General features: G+C 43.0%; 1 long non-coding RNA gene across 1 annotated transcript; it reads left to right on the top strand.

Moving 5' to 3' along the window:
• Positions 1-1,274: 1,274 nt before the first annotated feature.
• Positions 1,275-16,422, top strand: LOC118497718. Its single transcript, XR_004900239.1, has 2 exons — positions 1,275-2,081; positions 16,269-16,422. It is a non-coding gene; the product is annotated as an uncharacterized LOC118497718 (long non-coding RNA).
• The last annotated feature ends 2,192 nt before the right edge of the window (positions 16,423-18,614 follow it).

Below are 18,614 nucleotides of genomic sequence, written 5' to 3' on the forward strand. Positions count from 1 at the left end.
GATGGGCAAGCCACTCATGAAGGCACAGCCTACTTCCTCTGGGGCATAGTCCATTACAACTATTTCACTCTTCTCACTACTAGGTGCTGAGACTCAAGGATCTAAAGACAAAAAGGCAGTTTATGCTTTAAACTTGCTCATATACCTAACTGGGACTTATTAAAGAAGAAAGACACCAACAAACACGGTTTTATTTATAAGAAAGTGAGGAAATGGACTAAGAAAGAGTTTGTAAAGTGTAACTTAGGAAGTTCTGGATATACTAGAGATACCTCCTGGATGAACAACGCAAGGCCCACCCTTACCATCCTGTAGATCTCTAGAGGTACTCAAAGGAAAAGGCACCCTCTCGGGTGGAGAGAAACTCCCCCCACTATTACACTGGATTCTGAAAATGCATCCAGGGGGTGGAAACGACTTGGGGGTGTAACTGAGCCATAGCGCCATGAATTCTCGCGAGACTGGGGAGTAGCCATGGGCTTCCCTGAGTCTAAAGACGGTAGGAGTCAGCACAGCTGATAAGCATCTGCTGTCCAAGCCCAGAATGCTCATACCTAGGCCACAGCTGAACCCAGCCAATCCCTCACTACATCCTTTTTTTAACGCAGAGAGTGTTTGTATAACTCTTTTTTACAGCCCGGTTTTATGCAACTTAAAAGAGTAAACTTTCTTTGAACTTCAGGGTCCATTTGCATTCAGCCGTGTGCACCATATCCCCTCCTCCTACTCCAGGGGCTCCTTCATTAATAGGCAGCGCATCTTGAACCTTGTACTGTGTCTTACACATCTGCAGATTTCACTCAGTAGCTGTTGAGTGAATACTAGGTGAGTGGATGGGCAGATGGATTCAGCAACACCAAATTTTCAGGTTTTCATCAACTTTTTTAAAAGATTTTATTTATTTATTTTTAGAGAGGGAAGGGAGGGAGACAGAGAGAGAGAGAGAAACATCAATGTGCGGTTGCTGGGGGTCATGGCCTGCAACCCAGGCATGTACCCTGGCTGGGAATTGAACCTGCGACACTTTGGTTCGCAGCCCGCGCTCAATCCACTGAGCTACGCCAGCCAGGGCCAGGTTTTCATCTTTGCAAGAACCTATCAGTGACCCTTCTCCCACTTAGTCTCCGGGTCCCTCATCATTTACTGGCTGGTTACTTTTCATCCAAAGTCATGGTCAGACCATTCAGTCATGGAGAACGGACACAGCCAAATTTTCTTTCTCGTCTTTGCCAACATCTCAAGGAGGGAAAACAGAGGAAAGGAAAAACTTAAATATGGCATTAAAACTCTTTGTGGGTGCCCTTGGGCTGCCTGGTGTGTAGCTGATTGATTTCCTTCCCCTCTTGAGTGGGTAGACACGGAAAGAGTCACATTGGAGGTTTCGATATGGATGAGTCACATCTGCTCTAACCTGAATGGTTCAGCGTGTTTCCTAAGCATTATGTTTACAGAATTCACTTGGCTATACATATGAGAACAAATTTAGGGCACCAATTTAACTTGGCTTTCCCCTAAGGCAAGCTAATTCATAGAATCTGAAATATTGTTTTGGCCGTGAAGTAATGTTTCCTCTGACTTAATAAGTAAAATGGAAGACAAAAAATATAATGAACCTCAAATCCCCAGCAGCTAAAAAGTTAACACCTTGGTGGAGAAGAGGCAAAATAAGAAAGAATTGACGGTTCCGGCAGGCTAAAGGTCTCCAACCTGTGCAACCTCTTTCTTAAAGCTGTAACACTTCTCTTTCAAGTTATTCAACCTTTCACCCAATAGGTCCCTTTCTCTGACCCTTGACCTGTAGTTATTTGTTTAGCATCGTGGTAATAGAGTTTGGAAATCTGAAAAACATTAAGTTAAATGCAAGGGTGTTGAGAAGGTGAAATTCTGTAAGTGAGCTGAAGAAATTCTATCTGGAAGATTTAAACACTTTTTTTTCCTCACGAGAGTAAGGGATAAGAAAAATGTTGTGGGTTTTTGGAAACATTATCAAAGTTTTGGTTCTTTTTTAAGTAAAGGAAAAGAGAGAATGTTACTGATGTCATGTGTATGTGAAGCGTGAAGGCAAGTAAAGCAATGTTCTTGTGAGCGAATTATTTTTAAAATTATTACAAAAGTAAAAAGTTAACAGGCCAATCACAGTTTTAATTGAAGTTGGATATATTAATAGTAACAGCAACTCAGAAAAACAGAATTTATTTATTCATGTGATTGTAATTTCTAATCTGCAAGATTACGAAATAAGGAAGAACACGTTTCCTATGAAAGTTTTCTTTCTTTGCTGTGGTTAGTTTGGTGAATTTGTCTCAATATTCCTTTAACTATATTAAGTAGAGGAAAATTGTAACTTCTTTAAAAGTATGTGAGGCTTGTGTACATGTTTAATTTAATATTTTAGTTTAATACTATTTAAAGTATGGGTTGACTAGTCCCAAAATATCATTTAAAAGTATAAAAATGAGTCTTTTGGCCAGATTTCAGTGTCCTGTCTTTATAATAAGTATAATCATACAGAATATTACCCTTTCATCAACATTTTTAGCTTTATGTATTTGTGGCCAAAGGTTCCTTTCTGTATATTTTGGTGCTATGGCTTTTCTGGATTATTCTCGATAATTTAGAATTTAATATCTGGATAAAAAACAGGGAGATAAAATTTTCAGTTGGGCCATTGGGAGTGGCAACACAGATTAAACTTGATTGGTGTATTATAATCTTTAGTGCAAGTATTAAAAGAAAATATCAGAGCACCTCTTGTAACATCAGCTTTAGAACTTTGTTCTTGAATAATTTGAGATATATCAAAAGTTGTTTCTAATCTATCTATCTACCTCTCTACCATCCTCCTTGTAATTTTGCTTTGTACCTACATGATGCAGACAATTCATTTATTCATTCACTCAACAAACATTTACCAAGCTTATGCTGCGTGCCTTGTACTGTGCAGAGCACTGAGGGTAAAGACGGACAGTTCAATATATCAAAGAATGAACACCTTGGTTAAATTTAAAATCAGATACGCATGTTAGGTGCTCTAAGTAATTTCAGATCTACGTGGTTTAGTGGCAATAATAACCCTGGACCTGAAATCAGGATATCTGGGCTTGAGGCCTGGGTTCTAGTCCCAGTATCGTCTCTAAGTATCCTGTGAAATACCTACAGTGGCTTGTCTTACTCACCTACCTCCCGATTGGCACCCCCACGTCCATAACATCTTAGCTCTGAAAGGACCTCTGGGAACATGGAGACATCCGGGCACGCCCTGGCCCTGCCACCACTTTCTCCCATGCATTCCCAGACGGCCATCTGTGAACCTCCAACAGCCCGCACATAGGTCAGATACTTGTTTTCTCCCATGTTCTTCTCTTCTCCCCACACCCAGCTCCCAGAGGTAATGCTTGAAATGTAGTATGGACTAGTAAATACTTGAGTACATAAATAAAAGCAACAACCCTAGCAGAGAGGAACTGTGGAAACAGGTAGAAACAAGGTGAACCTGGCAGCCATTATAATCTCGCTGGAAGGAGAGGTATTTGTATTTTGCACATTGCATTATATAATAGAAACATCCCGCGTTGGTGGCAGGGCTGTGTCAGCCTAGTAGAACGTGTGTCACAAGTGGCCAGGGACCACGTCACAACAGAAGAGCCCAATGTACGTGCACCCAGCCACCCACAGAATATTCCAGAACAAACGTCCACCTTCCGGGCCCCCACTCTATGGATGATGTACTGACACACTACACCAGTTGCCTTCGGGACAACGCATAATCGGACACTTGTTTGATCGCCTGGATCAAGCTCCCAGATCGTTACGTCCACTGACATTAAACATCTAGGTCTTTCCAGATATCGATTACATTGCTGTTTCCACACACATAAATTAGTTTGAACATTTTTACAAATCCCTCCAGTGACTTTGGTCAAACACCCAGGTAAGTCATCAAAGAGATTAATCTGTCCGATGTCTTTCGTATAACATGTGCCCGATAAATATTTGGTGAGTTAGTGCTTTTATTGAGTTAGTGAATTTGAATAAAGTAGTGAGTCTCTGAAAATCCCAAATGTCATGTGAAGGAGTGACTAGGTCATTAACTGGCTACATAGATACTCTTTTTGTTTTTTAGATTTTATTTATTTATTTTTAGAGAGGAAAGGGAGGGAGAAAGAGAGAGAGAGAGAAACATCAATGTGCGGTTGCTGGGGGCTGTGGCCTGCAACCCAGGCATGTACCCTGGCTGGGAATCAAACCTGCGATGCTTTGGTTCGAAGCCCGCACTCCATCCACTGAGCTACGCCAGCCAGGGCTTTACATAGATACTCTTCAAAGAACTATATCCACCGGTAGGCATGGGGTAAATAGTCATATGTTGAACAGAGCCACATGTTGACTTAACAATCCTTGAATACAGATATTAATCAAATATATAGACATAGAATCCACCAACACTTTTGCTGTCTATCCATTGATTATATAGTTCTTTGCCTACTCTAGAAAATCCTGTTCTTGCTTTCAGGTTTCCTTTGTTTCATGAGCTTCTTTTTGAGTTGGGTTCTGTAGGCCTGATAGAGTAGGGGAAGAGGTTTTTTTTCTTTTAGCTCCTACCAACTTTAGGAGTTAATGCTTCAGAAAGGAAGGCAATACTATATATTTTGCTGCTGTCAGGCACTGCAATCTGTACAGGGAAGCTTCCCCATATATCACTTCGACTGACTGCAAAGTTTTTATGTATTTCTGTTTAAGAAAAATATATACGGAGGCGTATACAGTTATCGAGTGAATACTCCTCCTTATTATAGGAAAAATACTCTACTCACCGAGTTCCTTTCTTAAACTTTTTGTTCAAATCCGTTAGGAAACAGTTTCAAAGACATAGATGTGTTTGCTGCATTGGGACGATATTCAAGAAATGAAAATATAAACATTACCTCGTTACTTTACTAAAAGGCATCATGGATCTATTTATGGATTTATTGAGGGTAAATGAAGGGCAAGTGTAGTTTTTCCTTCTTAGACAAAAAAAAAAAAGTTTATCCTAAGCTCTAAAGAACCATCTGTGTATCCCCTTTTCCTCATGGGGTTTTAAAAATGTAGTACCACGGAATTTCATTGATCCTACTTTACGTCCCCAAGGATTTGTGTTTCTGTGTCCTTTCCCGAGTATTTGCCATTTCCCATGAAGCTATATCCAACTTTCAAGAACACAGCGTCCCTTTTTTCCTTAATCCCACCGTGAGCCTAGACCTATTCTTAGCCACAGTTGGGTTTTTTTCCTAATGAACTATGTTATGTTTCCCCATAAATCAGCATTATTGTAGTTTATGACCAAGATTATATCAACGGGTTCTACAGCTCAGGAGTCTTTAGAAGGTTACTTCTGAGTTATATTTTTTTAAAGTGTCCGATTCCAGTTCCCAAAGAGAATGACAGCATTTCTACCCACACTTCCTAGTCTCTTAGGCCCTAATATTTGCACACTCATTTTAGTTTTACAGGTATGTGGTCTCGGGGATCCCCTTTGTCCTCGACATGTATTTACTTTGTCCTGATACCTATCGACAGCACGTTGGTAATGTGTTTTCATGTGTCATATGCTTGGCTCAGGTTCGGGTCCACGTGACTGCTCTACTGTTCAGGCTAATCTCTTAATTGAATCCTCAGATCTCCCTTTTGCTAAGTGATTCTCCACACAGCTACCTAAAATTTGGCTTGGAAACTCCCATTGTCCCAGGCACAATGGGAGAAAACTTTTGTACACCGCTTCATACACACTAAAAGACGTACTCTGTATTCTTAGTGCGGTTGGACTCGCATGCTTCCAGCTGCACCCACCCTCTCTCCTGGTCCCTCACCCACACCCAGCTCCTGCCACTGACTCAGAGGTGACAGTCTAATCATGTTCCACGGACTGCATGTAGTAGACATTAAGGACCACACTATAGTGAGGGTCAGTCCCATTTCCGCCCCGCTGAGGGCTTCCGATTGGCTGGCCTTGCTCGTGTGGGGGTTTCCCTATACTGGAAATGCTTTTCCCTGGCAAGCAGCTTCTCATTAGTTTCTTCTTCTAAATCACATCTCCCTTCAGATTTGCTCAGAAGAGCAGATCACAGAGAGGGGATGAACTTTGGCCAGAGTATGAGGTGAAAGGAGGAAAGGGAGCAACAGAGTGATTTTGTTGGGACTGAGATTTGTAAAAACAGACTTTGCCCATCCTTTTATTTCCCTTTCTTTCATTAAAGTCGGCTGCAAGCTGAAAAGAAACTAATAAAAAAATCAAAATATTTTCTCTTAATGCTTCCTACAAATAGAGAAAAATCTATTGGGATTAGGCAAAGCGAGGTGGGTCATTTAATCAGAGCACCCTGTAATAGATATGCCTGGTTGATGGAGAATGCACGGAGAAATGCATCAGCATCTGCACTTGACAGTCAGTGTGTAACGGTAATAACAGTGACAATACTATTGTTTTGTCCTTGTGTTCATGAGAGGTACCTGTCTGTAGTTTTGCTATGTTGTGATGCCTTTACCTGGTGGTGGCAATGACCTACTTAGGGTGATTCTGACATCATAGTATGAGGCCAGAAATGATCCATCAGCTTTTGTTTTCTGCAAGAAATCATGGAGAATTGCTATTTTTGTCTTTTTAAATATTTGGTAGAAGTCTCTAGTAAAGCCATCTGGGACTAGTGCCTTTTTCTTTGAAGGCTATTATTTATTGACTCAATTTTTTAAATAGGCATAGGGGATATTCAGGCTATTTCTATTTATGTCTTCTTGTATGAGGTTAGCAGTTTGTATCTTTCAAAGAATCAGTCCAACATATTTTCTCATTATTTTCCTTCCTTATTCTTTAATGCCCACGGAGTCAGTAGCGATGACCCCACTTGTGTGGGTCACTTATGTAGTTTCTGATATTGGTCACTTGTGGAGTTTCTGGTTTTATTCTTGTGTAGCCTGGCTCAAAGTTTTTCACTTTTATTGAAATTTTCAAAGAAACACAGTTTTTCTCTATTGATATTTTCCTGTTTTCAGTTTCATTGCTTTGTGTCCTAATTTTCATCTTTCCTACTTCTTGCTCACACTGCTCTTCTTTGTCTTAGTTTCTAAAATGCAGGCTTAGGTTATTGGTTGCAGATGTTTAGAAAAGGGGTTCTCATGTATATACTTAATAGTAAAGATCTACCTTTCCGCCTTGCTTTCCTTACATTCTGTCCATTTTGATAAAAACAAAGAACAAAAAAGAGGAGAAAAACTAAGCAAGAGAGTATCCATGTATCTTAAGATATTTATAAGCCAAAATGGAAATAGGATACTTATTTTTAATTTTGTATCTTAATGAAAAAAGTTTAGTATGACAAATTTGAAGTTAATATACGCTAATAAGGCCATTTTTATTGTTGTTATTATTTTTTTTCTGTTGGGATGTGCCTATCCTTTTTTTAATAGTTCATTTATTATTGTATTTTTGCCTATTACCATTTATTCCCCCTCTATCCTATTCTACCTCCTCCCACCCCCTCCCCTGAGGTCATTAAAAAAAAACTTTGATAGAGTTAGTGAACCCAATTTTTTCCCTAAACTTTCATTGCATTGGCTGGCATAGCGTATTCGACTCTGAGTTACTTGAAATGGTAAAAGAGATTCACAACAGCTCATTCTTTGAAGACGTGTGGGTTGGTGGGTTCCTCACTGAGAAGTCCAGTTCTGGCACAAGCAGGGCTGCTCCCATGGAGCTCCTTCCACGGAGGGTCCCCCAAGGGCCAGCTGGCTCTGCCCTGCCCCCAGTGTCCTGTGCCCCTCAGCGACCTTTCTAAGCCCCAGCCCTCTGGGAAGGCTGCCGGAGACTTCCCGAATGGCCCCAGCTACAATACAGTCATCCCTCAGTATCTTTGGGGGATCAGTTCTGGGGTTCTCCCAGCCCCCAATACCAAAATACTGAAGTTCCTCATATAAAAGGACTAGTATTTGCACATAACCTATATTTACATGTAAGCTACAGCAGGGTATGACGAGACATCACTTCATTAGTGTGAATTCACTTCAGTGCTCAGAGCGTGGCAAACTTTTTTGGGATTTTCTGGAATTTTTTGTTGGGACATTTTTGACCCACAGTTTGTTGAATTCATGACACAAACCGCCGAGATATGGAAGGCTGACTCTCTATACCGCTAAAAAATTAAAGATGGAAACGAGAACTTTGTAGAAGAGTAGGGCACTGAGACGTGAGCTACATTGTAGGTATTTCAGCCACCTGTTCCACTTTCCAGCCCATCCCCCCTCCTGAGGCTACCCCTGTGGGGTTTATTAAAGAACATAAACTTAGTTTCTTTTCAAAAAGTTAGATCATTTCTACTTTTCTAAATACTGAGCAAGAGAATTCTGAGTTATTCAACCAAGTCCTCTTGACTGAACCCCAGAGTAGGGGGGAAATTCTCTTTTTCTACTGTTTTGTGAAAAGTGTGTCTGGTCAGCTGGAATCTGGACTGGGTGTGTGTGTGTGTGTGTGTGTGTGTGTGTGTGTGTAACAGTGTCCGCATCTCTCTTCTCTTTCTCCCACTTCCTCTCCCTTTCTCTCTCTGTCCTTCCCTCTCCCTCTCCCCCGCCCCCCACCCTGACAGTCTATGACTGCACGGGTTGAAGACAGCTATCATATTCTCACTCTTTTCTCTTTATTTTTTTTTTGCATTCCAGGACCTTGCTGCCTCTCCTGGGCTCCCTTCTCTCTGTGGTTCCCAGGCAGGACCGTGCGTTTGGAAAGTGTCAGAACAGTGTAAATGCTGATGTATAGGCCACAGTTGTTCCTCTCAAAAGGCCTCCGGAGCCACCCCCACCCCCGGCCCCCCTGTTCCCTTCAAGTTAGGAGTGATTCATCAGCTGGCCTTTAGCAAGAAAAGAGGCCGGCCTGAGGTCTCGGGCCTTTGACCTCCGTGAAGAGAGAGGTCACCCCGGGCGCAACTGTGCAAGCGCCAGGCCAGGAGTTACAGGCATGGAAACCCGAGGCGGGGGCGCCCGGCTGAGCGGAGGGGGATGGTGGGAAACAGGGGGAGTTTAGGAAAGTTAAGAGTATATTTCTAAGGGACTCAGTGGATCAGCTGACAGCCAGGGTCAGGGGTCATATTTATGCTCGATTCCCTGAGCGTGTTACAGTAACGTCTGCTTGTCAAAGGTCTTTAGGGAGCAGGCGTGGGGACCAAAGCCCTCTGACCTCCTTCCACAAAAGGGGACAGGCTAAGAGATTAGGGGTTCCTGTGGATGTTTGTGTTAGACTTAACGGCCCCCCTCTTTTGGGCAGGAGTGGGCAGCTTCACCCCGTTTCTTTTTACCATCGTGAGAAATACTTCAATGGGCTCCACGGTTGTCAGGGGAGAGCGTTTGAAAAAGCTGCACAAAGGGAAGCTTGATTTGGATCGGAGAACATTTTGATGAAAATATCTAATGAAGAACACCAGGGAAGGAAAAACCAGCAACCCACGGCATTCTCCACTGGCTAGAATCAAGTCATTTCATAGAAGTGTCTCAACTTTGGACATCACAAGCAGAATTCAAAAACCAGTTGTCACCATGCTTTGTCATGCTGTGCAATAAACTTCCTAACAGGAGAGATGATATAGTCATTCAGTGTCCAGGAATTACAATTTCACGTGGTGTTCGATTCGGAGATCAGTGCCTAGGCTCAAACCGAGGACAGGGCCCACAGCGGAGGGGAGGCTGAGGACCGGATGCCGATTCCATCCTTTCATGAGCCTTTTTGGTTTTCGAGTCACTTTTTGCCTTTTCCCCAATTTCCCTTTTAAAATCTTACTATTTTCCTTCTGTCACCAAAGAAACAGAGCTTTAACATGGTAACATCCCCCCATCTCCAAATTAATAATCAATGGAAGCAGAAAGCAATTTCTGGAAAAAGGAGTTGAAGAAAAAAGAGAATGCACTTGACTGCTAAATTATTTTCCACACCCCCCGACCCAAACAAACTTACTATGTGTTTGCTGGCTTCTAAACTGCACATTTTGCATGGGGTACAATGATCCAAATCTTGTGTCCCCATTTCCCACGATTTTTTGTGTAGAACTTCCTGGAAGGACTCAGTTTTGTTTTGTAAAAGTCTCCTGATGTTTCCGTGCAAACATATTCACCATTGCCAGGACCCTATGTGGTGGATGCATGTTGATGTCTTAACCACGTACATGACATTTTATTTTTGTTAGGAGAATTAAAATTTGGAAATGGAGGGAGGAGATCGGAGATAGAGGATATTATTTTTAGCCAGAGAAAATGTTAAAATAAGGGACTGTGTGGTATCCCAGAGGGCGGCCTCCTTTGGGCCTCACGTCCACGGCAAAGTTCACAGGCTCCGACCTTCCCTGAAAAACAGCGTGTTTGCTATTTATAGGGAGTGGCCTTGGGGACACTAGCTCCAAGGAGGAGAGTAGGCTGTCGGGAGGCCAGCTGGATGTGAGTGGATGGGGCCTCTTCAAAGGTAAGAGCTTGGATGTGTGTGTGTGTGTGTGTGTGTGTGTGTATTTGGGGGTGGGATGGGTGCTGGGAGCTGTTCAAATCCACTTGGTGATTATAAATAATAAAAAAAATTCAATCGGAAGTGCGTTCTGCCAGACGTGACAATACACCTCCTAGAAGGGCATTGAGGTTTCCTTAATCAGGGTCAGGCCCACAAGCACAAGGCCAACGAGTTCAGTGGGAAAAACGACTCCTCTTCCCGGTTTTTTTCCCCTTTCCTTTTTTCTTTCATTTGGAAGGGACCCCCTCATAAACATGCAGGGCAATTTTCCAGTACATTAACCCAGGAGGGATCCTCTCCCTGTCGGCTGGAGAGGCAGGAAAGTTGAGAGACGGGGCGAGGGGAAGATGGATGGGCCTGGGATAGAGGAGAGGGCAGTTTTTCCACTGTCCTGGCCCGAACACCTAGGACAAAGGCTTCATTGAGTGCGATGCTTGACATCAGCCTCATAAACTAGTAGTCGGGCACAAAAGGTCTGACACTTCAAAGTAGGAGGCCCTGCCTTCACTCCATGGCAGCTGGGTTGGGGGGGTTGGGCCGAACAGTGGCGCCCCTTTGTCAGCCCTCGGGATGAGAGGTGAAGATAAATAGTGTTGACTTTCATGTAGTCACACAATTTCGCTGGGTCCCCAATGGCAACACTTCCTTCCAGGTGTCACATCATGGCCCCGGGAGATGGAACTATCTTTCCTCGGGCCAGGGAGCACCGCAGCATCGGCCGGGCGGCAGCCCCGAGGGTGCTGAGAGGACAAGTGTCTGGAGGGAAGGGGACTAAACAAGGGACAAGCGCGGAGGCCTGGGACGTGTTCTTCCTCGTCCCCTTGGAGGAGGTGGTGTGGCTTTCATGCATTCCAGCTCGGTCACAGCGGTTTCTTTCATTTGCCGGAGATGTCTTTTCCCCCCGAGGGGAAGACGGCATGAGGGAAGCAAGTCCTGAAAACCGTGTACAATGATAGGATTGAAAAGGTTTTTAAAAACCACTTGGGTATCTTTCTGATTGTCACAAGGCCAGACAGCAAAATGCTTTCCGGGGAACATTTTGCTCGGGAGACTTTAAAGGAAGCAGTCAAAGAGAATGCGGGCATGCAAGGGTTCTCCGTGCTGGAAGGCAGGAACCCGTGGGCTGGGTGGCCTGCAGCATTTGGTTGCTGTCAGCATTCATTTTAGACTGGGCTTCAGGGTAGGTATAACTTTTTTATGATTTCTTTTTTGTGTTAGGGAAGACAGAATTTGGAATACAGCTCACGGAACCCATTTGGACTTGAAGGCGGATGGCCAAGTTCAGCTGGCTGAGGGACGGGGCCCCCTTGCGGAATGCACCGTAAATCTGTTGTGGGTCTGTCTTTTCACCCTCCGATGAGGCCCGTTGGAAGATAACGCTGAGCTGTCCTCCCTTAGGAGCATCTATGTCTTCCGTCAGGCCTCCCCGTCTTCAGAGGGAGTTCTAGGAGCCCATGGCCTTTGGATTCTAAAGAGCCCCCCAAGAGTGTGTGACGTACAGAGAGAAAAGTGTAGCGGCTCAGGTCCCTGCAGACCCCTGGTGTGCAAGCTGAAGCAAAGTCAGAGTGGACCCTGAAGGACAGAGGGGAGCTCTACCTAAACACCCACGGCAGGGTTCACGCGTGAGCTGGTCTTAAAGACCTGGCTGACTTTCCCTTCCCTTCCCCACCACGTTTCCAAGTTCACAGCTTCCTTCTGTTTAGGACACCCCTTGGCCTCTCTCAAGTGCAGATTTAGAAATTATTCATCCAAGTTACTTCACAAACCCTCTTCTATACAATTCTGCTGCAATCTTGTTTTAGAGAACATTGCTGGAGGTGAAGTTTAAAGATTCCCCACTGATGGGAAAATATTTGAATATTTTTTTTCTTTCTCCCTCTCCCTGTGTTCTAACTGGGGGCTGCGTTATAAGTAACCACGGGGAAAGATAAGACAATGTTTAAAGAAAAGAACTGAACACTGAAGAATACAATCTCAATTTTGGGTGCTGCGGGTCTCACCTCTAGAAAGGCCAGTGGTTTGGATGTGTATACATTTCCTCTCCTCTAAATGTAGGCCTGTGTCGTGGAATCGGAATTAGATATATCTTTGGAGTTTTCTTCTTTCTAGTCGAGGACAGAGAGTTTTGTAAACACGCCACTAAAAAAGGACTCTCCGGGCAGAGACCCCCATGAGTGGATGCCCTCCTGGGATTCAGTGACTGGCCTGGCTCCCCTGGACACAATCAGAGTGTAAAAAAATTCTTTTAAATAAACATTTGTGTTCTGGCTCATCAGAAGTCTTACTTTCTGACAAGACTCTTCTTGCGTGCATGCCATGAAACCTTTCCATTCGGTAAAATGCGCACTTCAGCCCGTTCGGCTTACGCCAGCGGAGACTCGGCTGAGCGGCGTGGCCTTCCTTTGCTTCCTACTCCCTTTGTCTGGAGAGCTGGGCTGTTGCTGCCGATGAAAAGAAAATATTTTCTTTTTTGAGCCAAAGACTGAAGAACTCCCCCGGTGCAAATCAGCCCCATAGCCTGGGTCCTTGCGGAACCAAGGCCACGGGAACACGCTCAGGAAAAGGATGGCCGTGTTGCTTTTGTGCCGCTCCTCATTGATGTTGTCACCGAGCGACTTCCATGGAGGGCCTGTGATTCTACACGCACCTCGCTGCCAAGTTTGCGAGGACACGGGGCAGCTGGATGAAGGAGTTACCTGTTGTTTCTCGTTCTCTAGCGTTGTTTTCCCCTCCGTGAGTCAACTAACCGCACGTAATAACCGGGTAAACATGTCCGATTTGATAACCCTCGGACCTCAAACTTGACATAGCTCCAACTCAATTCCTGTTTCTCCTTGGAAAAAAATGAGCTCCGCTTTCTGTTTTGTTTTGCCATTTGTATAGTATTATCACTGCCTCCGTCACAGCCATGCCTCTGAGTTTGTTTCTCCTTTTCTCTCTGGCTCTCTGTGTGAACAGTCACCTATCCCTACTGGATCTGTCTTGCTTCTATGTCCTGACTGTAGCCTGTTTCTCTTACTGTGGTTAGCTGAGACATTCAGGTCTCCATGCCAAACTACTGCAATAACCCCCGAAATGATTGGCTTTTTCATCACTGACTCCATGTAACTCTCTGCTCCAGCCACCTCGCTCCACTCACGTCCCCACGACTGGCGCCTCAGCTGTGTTGCACCAGAGTGAGATACCTCTGTTCCCTCATCCAGCGCAGCCCACATTCCTCAGCAAGCCTGTCTCGACCTCTCTAGAGCCCAGCGAATACTTTCCCTCTGGACACTAATTGCACCATTAGCATTTACTGTACATTTCAGTCTTCTTCTTTCAGAGGGCACACAGAATACTCAGTGCAGTCTCCTAGAAGCTGTTAGAATTATGGAGAAGGTGGCACGAAGTTTATTCATAAATCTGGCCAGGAAGTTAGCTATAGAGGTAGGCAGTAATAACAATAATACTGACAGTGGGTATTATCGATGGCCTACTGCGTGCCAGAAAGTATTCTGAGTATTTGATTGTCATTGACTCATTTAATGCTGTTGATGATCCTCCGAGGCTGTGACTCAGTATCCCATCTTGCGCACGTGGAAATGGAGATGCGGATAGGCCCAGCTCAGTGAGGTACGAGTTTCAATAGAGTGTCACAGGGTAATGAAAGCCCAGTTAGAGAGATGACCTCCGGCCACTTGACATACAGGTTGTGAAAGAACTTTAGGAATGAAGAAAATAATTTGGTATTTTCCACGTAACTAAGTAGAAATGCTGCAGCGTTTGGTCTTAGTTGTTACATTTCTATAAGCTCCTGCTTGTGCTTCTAACTAGAGGGTAAGCTCCTTGAAGGTGGATGTTAATTCTCGTTGTCTCCTTTACAGCATCCGACCCAGCGCTTTTCCTACAGCAGGTGTATGTCGGCCGAGAACTGATGACCTTGGGTTGTCTTGAGCACAGAGACGCTGCACTTTAGTTTTGTTCTGATTTCTCTTTTTCACTGTCTCCAAATATGTATGGGACTTTGTTTTCTATTTTGATTTTTTGGGGAAGTAGCTTACTTAGTAAATCAACTATGTATATGCCAAATATAATGACAATAATAGTATTTTTTCAAATTGAAAAAATACTTTATATGTATTTTCATTTACTATGAAATACTATTGGACCTGTTTTTCTCCATTTATCCTCATCACAAGTATTTGCCAAGCAATGAGAGATCTGCAGTGGAAGGGACCGGGGACGTGAATTGCTAAGACTTTTACGGAACTGGTGCTGGTTTTTCCCTAGAGTTTCTTGTCTGGTCGTACGCCCTTTGCCGTGTGTCAGTGACTTCCTCCCAGGGTTGTTGGGAGGATTCAATGAAATAGAAAAAATAAGGCAATTAGCAGAAAGCCTGGCGCATGGTCATTTTGTATGTGTTAAATACCACCACCATCATCTTGTTTATTACCACCATCAGCAGCAGCACGACCTTCATCATCATTATCATCACTTGTGTGCGTACATCTCTAAATGCCATTGGATACCAGCGATGAAAACGACAACTCTAGTCCCTGTACCAACATCAGCACGACACTTGGTTGTGGGGCCGTAGCAGAGGGTTGATAATGTAGGCCCAGTTAACCTTCCCAGAGCCCAGGCTCTGTTTACTTCATAAGTATGCATCTGAAAACCGTAACTTCTCATCTATCAGACCTGACACTCTTCTAGGGAAGGTGGGGCACGGCGTCCTCTGCTTGGGAAAGTATCTGTGACTCACCTGTCACCCTCATACCTGCCACCTCTTTCTGCTTGACTTTTAACCTACTCAGCATCCTTGATGCAAAAGTGGATTCTATTTAGATGCCATTCAATAAGTACATTTCTTTTTAAGTTCATTTGATCGTTTGCTAGCAAGCAATAGTTGTGAAATGTCTGAACTATAAAACTGAATTTAAATTAAGTGCAATTAAAAACTGCAAAAAAAAAGAAAGAGATGTTAGTTGCGATTTAATTGAAAAACAAAGTTAAGGTAAACCAGGCTTTGCTTGTGACCCCTGGCTCTTTTCCGAGGGCAAAGGGCACACATGTAAATAAAGAGATCTAAGAGTCTGAGTGACAGCTATTGAGGCATTTTTGTCCAGAGAGCTCCGTGTTCAGAAATATTGATTTGACTTCTTTTTTCAGTTCTTCTGAAGTAAAAATAATAGAGAGAATTTTGAGTGTAGACCAAGGACATGGCTCCTTCCTGTCTGACTTTCCTGAAACTCCATTCTTTTTTTTTTTTTTTTTGCAAAATGTATCACCTATTGTAAAGAAGAATTTAGAAATAAAAGGCTTGTCTAAAACGTATGTGTGAACACCCATCTGGGCTGCTAACCCTGGGTTTGTTCATTTTTATATTTGATCAACCCTGACATTCGAGAGTCGAGATTTAGCCAATGCATCATCCGCATTTAAAGGATACATCCACAAAGCAGGTTAACTGAGTAAAAAAAAAAAAAGTAAAAAAATTGTGCTTAACAGATTTTCTGTTTCCCCTTTCTCAAGATCCCCTACCTCCATTTTTGATAGTTTAAAAATTCCTAAGCAGACTTCAAAGTTTACAAAGAAATAAAATTAAAATCAGTGTGAGGGGCAACATGGGTTTTCCTAGTCCACCACTTTGTATACATTTTTAATTAAAAATCAGAAAAAGAAAAAAGACACATAATACCAGAATATAGTTTAAAATTATGAAATACATTTTCCATTTTAATGATTCTTCTCACTTTTCTCATTCTGCTGCTAACAGGCTGGGAGCCCAATAAAGTCGTGTTCCTTCAGCCCTTTCTTAGACAAGAGCATCATCGAAATCGAAAGAAATATTGAGGTGAGAATTTCTGATTGTGGGCTATGTTTTCCTTGAAAGTGGCAATGATTTTTTATTAATAAAGGTAATTATCAAGCTATTTTATGAATTAGTGGATCTCATGAATTGATTGGTTATTTCTCGTTTCAGTGAATGTGTGGTTGAAGCCTTGTATAAGGGCGCAGTGAAGCAGATCTCCTAGACAAGGTCCACACCAATGGACACGCATTCAGAAGAGTCTCATAAAGACACCAATGCAGCCCTGGGTGGCATAGCTCAGTGGATTGAGCACGGGCTGCGAACCAAAGTGTCACAGGTTCGATTCCCAGTCAGGGCACATGCCTGGGTTGCAGGCTATAACCTCCAGCAACCGCACATGGATGTTTCTCTCTCTATCTCCCTCCCTTCCCTCTTTAAAAATAAATAAATAAAATCTTTAAAAAAAAAGACACCAATGCAACAGTAGGTTTGCAAATAGACTACAGTACCTTAACACTCAAACATGTTTCTGTGTGGGGTTTTGAAACATACATCTTTCCGTTTACTTTAAAAATTATAAGCACTCACTACAGAAATTTTAGAATTTGGAGAGACTGGTAAAGAAGATTGCTTTCTTATGACACAGCCTCTCAAGGGCAACCTTGATGAGCATTTTGTAATTCTTTGTAGATGGTGTGCAGAGATGAAATGCACAATATTTAACCATCATTACAGACACAAATGGGAAGCATTGCCATATGCAAAATCTGGGTGAATCATCTTGTTTTGCTGAATATCCTCTCTGTTGTGTGCATACAAATACTTTAATATTTATGTCCATAAATAACACAGTACACATTTATAGGCTTGTATATTAGTTATAATGCATACATATATAATACACAATCTTATAAATTTATGCATTTTGAATAAAATCATCACAATGTTGATGTCTGGGCTATCTTAACTATTGTTTGTCTCTGATTAATCTGTGAAAAAAAATAGAATAGTTGCTAGGGAAATTAATAATGTAAATTTGAGTTTTGGGAAGGACGGATTTTTAGACTACTTCACAAACACCGTCACAGCACCTGTGTATTAGCAATGACTATGTGGAGTACAAATGATCCTTAGCGAGACCTTAGGGCAGCTGCAGGGAGAATTTTGCAGGACAATATTTTCTTATCACTGACAGGGGTGCAGCCTGAAATTTTAAATAACCTGCATTGCTTTTTAAGCTATCATTTCGCACTCCTTACTAATTAATTCACTTTTAGCACCATCCCCCAACAGTTAGGCCTAGGAAGTAAATATTTTACTTTATTAAAATTTCATCTGACTATCCAGCTTCATTGATTGGAAACAAATTGTGTATACCTAGAATAAATTCAACAGACTTTTTCTTGAAGGAGCAAAACTGCATTCTGGGTACATGCTGACCACATAAGAGGGGAAGGTTCACAGATGCTCCGTGAGGAATTAAGTTCACCTTGAAACTCACTATTAAGACACCCTCTCCAAAATGAGTCATCATTCCCTTGTAAACCCATGAGGGAATCTTGACGTATTATCACTTCTTTAGGGGAAAGAAAAGGAGCTTCATCCTTCTGCTCCTAGCAACAAAGAGTTGGTCTTAGGAAATCAGAAAGAATCCATATAAGATACATGGGGGCCTATGCCAAGGACTGCCTCTTCGAAACTGGGGCAATCAGGATGCTCACCTTCTTCTAAAGAAGAATTCTTCATTATCACACTACTCTCTATACTGTTTGTTGATTACAAAGTGCACATGCTTGCACCACCATTGCAAAGTGGCGGCCTAATAAAGAATCGGCTGGAAATTGGATTTAAACAGAAACACGCAGCCCACCATGCCTGGTACCAGATCACAGAGCATGCTCCCCAACAGCCTCGCCTCTCCTGTGATGTAAGGCGCTCTGACAGCGCGCGCTTGCGCATTCGTTCCCGCCCCACGAGGTCCTGTGCCGGGGAAGTCGCTCCCTCGCAGAAGAGCGCTTTCCACCCTCATTTGCGTTTGAAACATGCAAACAACATAACAGCTGCATGCTGCATTGAATAAGGAAGATGCACATGCATTTAAATCACTTATATCTTACTTTTTTATGATGCAATTGTGAATTATGTTCTTTTTGCATCTGTAATTAGAGGGCAGAACAGATGGCGGAGGCTTCGTTTAAAGTGATGTGTCCATTAAAATAACCCCGGCTGCCAAATGATTGTTCCCTCTAACGGGGCATTCCGTCACCGTGGCAGGCACTTTGCGGCGCTGAAATATGTTGCAAAGGCCCC

The sequence above is a fragment of the Phyllostomus discolor genome, chromosome 12 (assembly GCF_004126475.2).
Source record: "Phyllostomus discolor isolate MPI-MPIP mPhyDis1 chromosome 12, mPhyDis1.pri.v3, whole genome shotgun sequence".
NCBI lineage: Eukaryota > Metazoa > Chordata > Mammalia > Chiroptera > Phyllostomidae > Phyllostomus > Phyllostomus discolor.